Below are 10,288 nucleotides of genomic sequence, written 5' to 3' on the forward strand. Positions count from 1 at the left end.
CATGAGGAGACAGAGAAAAGAGAGTGACGCTAAAACTGTTATACCCGTTACCCGTGTCCAATTTCCTAACAAGGGTCCCATCCCATCAGGACAGTTGCGAGGATGAAAAAATTATTTCTGAGCCGGCGCGACAAAACCAAGATCACCCGCCTTCCCAGCAGCTCGTCCCTCCCTCCACTCTTCTCCAGCACTCCTAGCAACAACCTTCTTTCCATCTCACTCGGAGATCACCGGCACCAAACCCATTGGTGTCCAGAGCTGATGAGAACAGGGGGGTAAACCAACGCCCTCAGGAACCACCCTAAATAGCGTGGTGTTCAGTGGCAACAGAATTTATCAGAGAGCTGCTGGTGCTACGGGGAAATGTCACTGTTTACAATGGGCTCCCTGCCGACTTCCATACAGTGGCTGTTAGCAGCCAAACACTGCTCATGTTTGGCATCAATGAGGCGACTGGGGGTTTATGTTCCTCTTCGCTCACTTGGCGTCCCCTCTCTCCACATCTTTTCTTTATATGTGTGTGTATGTGTGTAGGGTTGAAATAATTTGCCAATCAACACAAAATTATTCCGTACAGTAATTATTACAGAGCAACAATGCCAAAAGGTTTTTCCGCTCCTCAAATGTGAATTATTTGTAACTGGTTGGACAAAAGCAAGTGACATAACAATGGGATGGGAATTTTCCACTAGTGTTTGGCCCTTTATAAGCTACACAATCCAATGCAATAATAAATGAATTACTCATTAATCCAAATAAAAGATAGATGAAGCCCAATCTGTGTGTTCTCCTGAAAGTGTTTTAATTAGGCTTGAAGGTGGAATAGTGGTCAACACCGAATAAACCCTAATAATCTCCATCGAGTATTAAGGGAAACAAGCATTAAGACTTTTGCTCTCTGTCCCCCAAAAAATGACTGCGCCGTAAGTATTAGCGGCAAGGACTGAGGAAGAATTTAATTGGTGATACCCAGGATGCATCTGCTCATGGTGTAACGCCCTTGATGAAGTCATGCTTGCTGCCTTGTCAACAGGACAGATGCTGCTGCGGCCCCGTCATTCAATACTCTCTAGTGGAGCATACTGCCAAAAACCTGTCTGTCCTTAATAAGAAATGGCATTCAGGAACAGCAGCCCCAAACTCACTGCTAGAATTAGATGCTGTAGAGACAGTTTCAAAGTCAATCACACACTATGATCGTTTAACAGTACGGCCAAATCGCTTGCCTTTGTGGGTTTTGAAAAACAAGACTGGCGACGCAGCCTCACACAGAAATTAATTCAGCTGCAAACAGATTAGCATTTGTTTAAGCCGTAGTCCCATCGAGATGACAAAATCCATCTATGAAAGCAGCCCTGACCCCCCCCCCCCCCCCCCCGCTCTCTAATGCGATTATCTTTTTCATTTAAAACCTTAAACATGTGAGTATTGGAGGATTGACTCTTGGCGCTTACCCAGTTAATACTTTTGTTGAGTTTAACTCTTTCCATTTGCGTTTTGACTAATCTCCTCAAGGAGATGCTAGCTCTGAGTTTAGTTCAGGGGGTTCTTTTGACCATTGCCGATTAAAAAGAAAAAAAAGCCCAGTTTTTCACAGAATGTTATTTCGTGAACCATCGTTGAACTTTCCGGGCAACTGGCCAGTGACTATGTTCAATAACATAGTGTCTCTGAAATACTGTAAATGCCGGCAAAATGGAACCACGGTGGTAATATTTGTGGTCATCTGTCATAACAGATTATTCAAACTCATTTGATGAACAGAAATGTATCTCTGAAATGTAAAACACTGCTATAAATTGGGAACCAACATCAGGCGTCCCTCCAGCGGTTGAGAAGCCCCTATCACATTTAGATCAGTCAGATTGTTATCACCTCCCTGTAGATGAAGCTTATCTCACCAACCAGCCAAAAAGCTTAATTAGCCCAAGTGAGCCTTGGGTCAACGGCTATGTTCATTAATTTAGTAATACACGTTTGTTATGATCGTTGCACATTCACCTATTTTATCTACACATGCATATGCTGTCTAATCTAGCTAAATGCTTAATCTGAGGCAATTGCTCTTGGTGTCATCACCAAATGAGGATTATCTCCATCATCAGCAAAAGTGAGAATTTTCTCCTGTAAAATGACCTGCCTGCATTCTGCCACTCTGCCTCTCTGCCACTCTCTTCTCCCCCGCTCCTTCCTTTCCATGGCAAGCCCCGTTTAAATACTGCTAATGCTGTTATGCAATGGAATTACCCATTTTATATCAAATAAAACCTCGGATTCAAGCAATGGTATGCAACAATGGTCGGCTTTCATCCCCCTAAACACAACAACATTGTGTTTCGCTACAATGCCATCTTGTGTGAAAAAGACTGGCATTATAGGCAAGATCTTGGATTTGGAAACTCTGGGGGGATGGGGTGGGGGAGGCAGATATGCTGCATTTTAATGACATGGCTCATTCAAACAGAGAAATTAATGATAGTTTAGGGTATAATGTGCTGAAAAGTAAGCTAAAAATAAAAAGGGACCACAAGAGGGCTGGCGTTTCCCTACAGGTGACCCTCACACCAGCCGCCGCGCCACTCTACACCATCACAGAACATCAGTCGCATTTACCACGCAGATGAAGATGGAAGGCGGGTCAAGCAAACTTTTGTCGAGGCCACGGCTTTAATAAAAACATGTACAAGCTTTGTTTTTTATGTGTGTCCATGTGGGGGGTGCCTTAATGGCGGCTAGACCAGAGGCAAGCAACAGGGGCATGACAGCTTGCAGATTGCCAGTTTGGTGCCAGCTCCTTATTCATGGCCCAGCTGAAGCAAGGGCATAGTGGGGAGGTGGAGAGTAAGGGAAGCAGAGGGACAACATGGGTGGCAGACAATGCAGGACAGATAACTAGATCAGGCCTCGGGGAGAACACAAGTATTTACGAACAAGTGAGTGTTCATAAATAGTCCAGATTGTGGGGGTGAGTTGCAGATTATGTAAATTAACTTGAAAGACTATGAAAGTCGATGGAAATGTACTGTATAAGAAACAAAAAATGCACAAACAGACAGAAGATGGTCTGCACTGTGGTCAAAACTAATTGGGTAACAGTAATAATAGTAATAACAAAGAACACACTGGGATGTGTTAAAATAGCATAGCCCTCCCAAAAGTGACAAACGACAGACAATAACAAATCTGGAATGAACAAACACCACAACAAAAGGTATCTCAAATGCCAGAGCCAGAAGCGAAGAGACGTTTAGCCCGCTTCCTAAAAATATTCCACCAGAGCCGCACGTCTCTGCCAAATTGTACCCAGTCACCTCGGATCTACAGCAACTGTTAGGACTGTGCACGCACAAGGGATTTCTCAGGCATGACAGCCCATCACATTCGGCAAACAGCAACGCTCCGCAGATTGTTTATGATGACATCACTGTACCCAGCGTATTCCTTGAGTCGTTGTTGTTCGTGGTGGTTGGGGGGGGGGGTCTCCCCCCTTCCCCCCTACCCACAATTTCCCCACAAGTGTTTACAATCAGGCTCTCTGAGGGCTCTTGTTTGTACCGCCTATTTTCGTCTGGGGGCCGAAGGCATGAACAGCCATCCCGGGCCACATTCTACCCCCACTAACCTTTGGTGAAGCCTAATTTCCTCCACCTCAGGTGGCTGGAATTAAGCAACATAAAATGTGTGCATATCATCCGGGGTCACATCAATCAGAAACAGTTTGGGCCGATTGCAGCCAAATTATACACAAGGACAAATCGAGGATTGAAAGCCTCTGGAGAGGGTTTGTAAACTAACAAGTGGACATCTGTGTGGCTGACAACAGAACAAATTCCCCATCCATCGCAGCTCAGCACCACCTTGGAACCCATGTGCTTCCTCCAGCACTCATAGAAGAGAGCGTAGAAACAGACACGGCCCCCGGGGGAGGCGCATTGCGAGTCAACTAGCTCATGCGGAAAGGTTAAGCCAAAAAAAACACCGACTTACATTATTTTGTTGCGTATATCCTATGGCAACAGTTGTTTTGCTTTTGTCCGCCCTCAGACAATAGCATTTGGACTGCTAAGATATTTCCGCTAAATTGCTTCAGTCCAAAAACTTATTATTGTCGGACTCTGCTGGCATCGAAATCAAAGGCAGGATGGGAGGGGTGGGTATTTCACCATATTCCAACACATCACGGGCTGAATCAGTAGGGTCTGGTTCAGATTCATATCAGACTGTAAAAAGTAGTCAAGCCAAAATGTGTTTAAATCCAAAGAAAATGTCCAACAACAAGTGGCTTACGCACCACACTGGTGTCGCGATAGCTTATTAGTGCATGAGATGAAAGCTGCCAGCAACCAGTAAGACACTGGCGATGATGCAAGGGTATTTTATATCAATGGGCTCATGTCCCCATTGTATGGAGGGCTTAGCGCAGTTCATCAGTAACTGAAGCGATTTAACGTCACAAGATTTCCTCCCACTGAACGCTTTTAAACACTCGCATGTGGAGGGAGATTCGGGGCATTTGCTCCAAAACGTTGCAGCTCATGCCAAAGTTTGTAGAAATCTTTTTTTATAATTTCCTATGTAGGAACAAAAACAAAACATAAAAGGAGAGGTTATTAGTCATGGCGATCCACCACTGTTCGCAGCACACTGGGCTTCACCTGCACTGAACTGCTCCCAACCCATGCTGTTTCTGAGCATGCCAGTGTGGTAATTAGTGTCGGTCAAGGTCCAGGGCTTGCTTGAGATGACAGTGGTATGGTTTATCAGCCAAAAAAACACTGATCAAAGGGTTAGCGCGCTCTTGCTTCCTGCTAATCAGATGGACTCCGCATGCCTCTTGCACAGTATTATAGAAGGGAAAGGGTAATAAACAACACACCGTACAATAGATATATATTCTACTCATCGAAGCGACTATGCCTCATTAGGGCCAGTGAAGGTCATCTGGGGTATGATGTCTGAAAGCAGCTGACAGGACGTGGCAACGGCAGAACTAAGGTGACAGATGACCATGATGCAGATTACAGGTGGGTTAAAAAAAAGAAAGGAAAAGGCTCTCCGATGTAAAGTAAAGTGTTGGTCGGTGAATGTGGGAAAGGGAACGCGTGGAAACGAAGGAACGGTCAGGGTTATCTCAAGGTCTTAATCAACGCACATGGATGCCACAATGCGGGGCAGCTCAACGATCAGGCTAGAACACAGCGCTGTCTACACCAGAGCGTGCACGCCAGCACACGGATCACACTTTCTGCCCTGCGCTCTCACGCTTGAGAGAGGCACACTGACAGATGTCAGTGGCTTTCACACATCGGCAAGCTGGATCCATCTGCCGGCCTCCATCCTCCTGCCTGCGTCACCTCTGCTCTGACATCACACGTGACATCAGGCAAAGGACCTCCGAGGGGATCCCTGTAGCCAGGCAAACATCGGCTGACTTTCAAGGGCTTTGGCTGCTACCCAAAGGCAGAAGACGAAGAAAAAAAATCTTGATTTACTTGACCTAGAAATGAAACTGAAGACAAAAATGGAGTGGACTGAGAGAGAAAGATAATCTGTCAAACCTACAACAACCACAACCACATACGATTACTGGAAAGAAAAAGTCTAGCCTGCAACACCAGGAAGTGAACCCGGCCCACACTTATCGCTTGTACCACTCCTGAAAGTTGAACTGGTATGACTCATTTGCACAGCCATGGAGGGCTCCTCCAGTTGTTTTTTTCGCTGACCATCTCTTTCCTCTGCTGCTGGAAGAAATTAATGAGCTGCTTCCCTCTTCCCACCTCCCCATCCTCTCCTCGGGGCATCTAGCAGGGCCTTGTGTTCATACACCATCCCAGTCTCAAGGATGTGCGAAAGACCTACCAACATAACACACATGCGCCAGCGCACACACTGCCAAAAGGTCTCAACCTTTTCTTTGAAAATGCACATTAGCTGGTGCCGTCTGGGCTATGTTTTTGCACGATTGTCTTTTTTATTTTGTTATCTACAAATCTTGCCAACTGTCAGGAAAACAATTATTTACTCACATTCACCAACAGCTTTGGATGCAAGCTCACTGAGCTATGAAAGGTATTGGAAAAAAGGAGCCGATCACTCCCGGGCAATGTTAATAGCACTTTCATAAGTACTTACACAACCCGTTTTAATCAGACCTGAGGCCCTGACAGACTAGGCCAAATAAGAAGTGGCGATGAAATAGGGGAAAGCAGCTCACACTGGAGATGACGGTGCTCCGAGTTTTTTTCACTGCAGCAACATAAACCGAGTAATTATGTTGAACTCTAACCGATCAGGTGTAGTCTGGGTTTTGACAATGTGGCCTCTAGAGGTCCCTAACTGACAGGAATTTATGTATGAGACCTTCTAAAAAATGAAAGCAATTGAGCAGAACTGCCAAAGCCGTGACATAATGTGAGGTGTTTAATCAAGGCTATTAAATAGTAATACCGTGCAAAATAAAAAGAATTTTCAGAGTTCAACGCTCAATATCAAAACGTAAATATGAAGCACATTAAATTATACACCAATGTCGGCAAACTGGCGGCAAGATGCTTGTTTTCCCAGCATATGTGCATGCGAGGCGGTGCGTGTAAGAGGCGGGGGGGTCAAGCAGCAGCCATCGTCAAGAAAACAGCAGGTGTGACAAAGTGACAACATGCAGACGTCAAAGCAAACCTAAACTTAATGGCATTCCATTTGCCAAGGGGGCGACTCGCAGCGCATTACATTCGCCATATGGCGCCCCGGGGCGTCCCGAGGCCAGAAGGACCGGGAGCTACACGTTGCCGGACCCAAATGTTGATATCGTGTCGTCGCGAGATGATTGACGGCTTTGGCATGACGCTCGCCCCGCTGGTTCCGTTGCAGGTTGATGTCGTATAGCTTCCTAGCCTAGCGCGCAGTTCACAGATGTGGGGAGAAATCCAGCCGAATCCCGTTAAAACATCTGTCCCGTTATAGTTTTAGGGATACGTGCAGATTCAGAACCATTCTAGCAAGACCCTCATACCCGATGCGGATCGGTACAGGTAGGCTACATAGGCCTACATTCGGCGGATAGATGACCCACTATACAGACTGTATTTCAATGATGGCTCTGTTTTATAACTCTAACTGCTCACGATCGCCCCATCCACAGCACACATTGCTGGAATATTTAAGACATAGCAATTAAGAAGTTAAAGAATCCCACACAAGTAGCAGCTGTTGCTAGACTCACGAGAAGCCCACCGAATACCAGCCGGCCGCAGTATTCCTTCACGCTGATCCTCTCCCGGCATAAACCGCTCCTCGGAAGCAGGACACATACAAACTGCGTAATTTGGATGTAGATTGGCCTCTCTTCCAACGGGGCTAATGCTAGCCCGGCTAGCTCCATCAGCAATCTTTAACCTTCAGCTGATAGGAGCGCGCCCCCCCCCCCCGCACGCGCTTCAAGTTCTCGAAAAATTAAAAAATAAACACCGCCATCCTCCTCACTTCTTCAACTTCTAATGTGTGTGTGTGTGTGTGTGTGTGTGTGTGTGTGTGTGTGTGCGTGCGTGTGTGTGTGTGTGTGCGTGCGTTCCCAAATGCTCTTCTCCCAGCGGGAGGAGATAGCGGACCAGGAGGACCCGAGAGCACCGAGGCAGCGACGCTTTTCGGCTGCATGTTGAGGGAGCGCTGCAAATGTTGAACGCAGAGTAGACGCGGCTCTCAGCCCCCTGTTCGTTCGGCTGCTACTCCTCGCAGCCAGCAGCGCGCGCGCCTCCTCGACCGAGCGCACGGGACGTGAAATAAAAATACAGAAACCCCAGCAGAAAGCCTGACTTGGAGACAGCGCATGTCGCTCGACCCGGAGCCAGTTTTACCTGTGAAATGCGTAGTTGTTGCGTTGCCTCCTGGTGCCCCGCGCTCATCCCCGCCGCTGCTCTGGACGGACTGAGCTGGGATCTGCTGAGGGAACAGCCCCTCTTCACCAGCCCACAGCGCAGCAGCGAGGAAACATCCCTCTTCTCCAGCAGGGAGGCAGCTGGATGCTGCTTAGATAGGGACTCTTTGCACTCCGCGTTTCTAAACAGAGTAGCCTCATTTCACATAGAGAGAGTCCATCTGCCTGTGAGCCTGCTTCATAACTACATGAAGTCAATCATGAAATAATGACTGTGATAATTATATCTTGGCAATAGGCACACTCTAAATGTTGTTTTGTATTTTAACACATGCATATGATTTATGTTTCCTGTCCTTCTCTTATCGTATGCAGAGCTTCAACAATTAGTCCAGTTCATGAATCAATTAGTCAATCAGCAGAAAATCGATTAATCAAAATTGACTATATGTATCTGCTGGAATGTCAACCATGAGCTCTATATTGTTGGGAGAACAATTATTATTTGTGCATAACATCATTATATAAAATACGTTATTGACAGCATTTGATCAAACTTCGGTCCACTTTTTTGTTTTCTGTTCTCCAGTAAGCTTTGTCAGAAGCTTGCTTTACGTCCAGTTGGCTGCAGGCCATCTGAGCAGAGAGTCGTACTCCCTCCCCACCTCATAAATAGAATGGACCCTAAAACCTCCATAATATTGACACAGATGTTGCGCACAACTGAATTCCCCTGAAACTTCAGGGAGGCTATAGACAGTGCTAGCCACTAGACCTGCACCATACAGCCCTGAAGGTGTCTTCACCTCATGCAAACAACTGATTTTCAGCTGGCGCATGCGCAAAGGGTAGTCCTCAATGAAACACATTTATTTTGAGTTGATATGCACACCATCTAACCTAAATAAATCTAATAAATGAAAGTATTCATACATTTTGTGTTACACCCATTCAATATAAATATCTTCGTTTTGTAATTGATTTATTTAAATGTATCAAACAATATTTAAATGTGTCACCTCTAAGAAGGGCTTGAATCGTTTTTGTGAGTGTAACCTAAATAAATCTAATAAATGAAAGTATTCATACATTTTGTGTTACACCCATTCAATATAAATATCTTCGTTTTGTAATTGATTTATTTAAATGTATCAAACAATATTTAAATATGTCACCTCTAAGAAGGGCTTGAATCCTTTTTTTTGAGTGCACACACACAAACACATGGCCAATGAAGCTGATTCTGATTTGCCTGTTTTTGTGATGAATTATTCTCCCATCAGGGCCAGAATTAATGGCAAAAGGTGAGCTGTCAGCCCCCCAATTGCTTTTTGTGATACAATATGTAAGCATTAGGGCAGTCCTTAACCAAATCAATTGTTAGTCAAACAATCTCCGTCGTAGTAGTAGTAGCATTGTTAAATGCAGACAGTAAGTAACGGTTCAAACTTGTCATCCATGTTGAAATTAATCAGGCAGACCGGCTGTTTGGTTTCTTTTAGGAAAAGGTCATGTGATCGGGCGTGTGACAAATCAGGTAAGGACCCGTCACGAGAGCTAAATTCTAATCGAGTAGCGATTGCGAGTGATGACGCAAACATTTCCAAACTTTTCCATTTAATCTTGTCCACACAAGGACATAACCCCAGAGTTTCAAAACGCAGTTGTTTTTTTTCAGTGTAAAAGTAGCAAAAAGCCACGTTATAAAATGAAAGTGGAGTAGTGTGAACATGGCCTATATAGCTAGTCACCCAAAGATACTCTTGGAATACATCTTCGGACTGATCACAGCTGTTTAATGCGTCCCGTTGGCAAGAGCTGCAACACTGATTACATTCAGTCAGCTGAACTTTCAAATGACCTACTCGATGAGTATCTCCTTTCCTGTGAAGCCGGCCATTGTTCCAATTGTTGACCTTCCACATCCTGCGGCCAGTGCTACATGGAGAAAAGCATCCATAATGACTTAATACAGTGAAAGAAGTGAGTGGAGCCCAACAGGAACAATGGGATTGATACGAGGAACTCTGAACTGCTGGTATACAGTGGCTATAGAAAAAAAGGCCTATCGTGTGACTTAGCCCCACGACTCGCCGACATCTGCTCGGTGTCACTGAGGGTCAACCCTTCTGCTGCTCCCCGTGCTCACGGAGTGCACGCTGCCCGCACCTCCCTACGGCCCAACCGTGTCTGTTTTCAATTGCCGCCGCACACATGCAGCTCAGATGTAGCTCGCTGAAATGTGGCGCAGAGACGCTGATGTCACTGCTCCGTTTGCCAGTTGTGGTTTTGTGAGTCTGAGCCGGGTTTCTGAGCTTGGGGAGCAGCTCGTGGGGGCTGCTGTGGGTCTATCTCTCTCTCTCTGCTCCTCTATAGCCAGTGAGCAAAAGAAAACCTGGGAAAACTCATGAATTC

General features: G+C 45.7%; 1 protein-coding gene across 4 annotated transcripts in view; it reads right to left on the bottom strand.

Moving 5' to 3' along the window:
• The window catches only part of jcada (junctional cadherin 5 associated a), a 36,597-nt gene extending 28,620 nt beyond the window's left edge, over positions 1-7,977 (bottom strand). For 3 of the 4 annotated variants that reach the window (XM_056433870.1, XM_056433867.1, XM_056433869.1), the window contains exon 1: positions 7,854-7,977. The gene's annotated coding sequence lies outside the window, so the exon portion shown is untranslated. Of the gene's footprint in view, positions 1-7,222; positions 7,311-7,853 lie in introns of those variants that run through there. The other variant, XM_056433868.1, reaches the window with a different exon arrangement.
• Between the last annotated feature and the right edge of the window lie 2,311 nt (positions 7,978-10,288).

The sequence above is a fragment of the Pseudoliparis swirei genome, chromosome 16 (genome assembly GCF_029220125.1).
Source record: "Pseudoliparis swirei isolate HS2019 ecotype Mariana Trench chromosome 16, NWPU_hadal_v1, whole genome shotgun sequence".
NCBI lineage: Eukaryota > Metazoa > Chordata > Actinopteri > Perciformes > Liparidae > Pseudoliparis > Pseudoliparis swirei.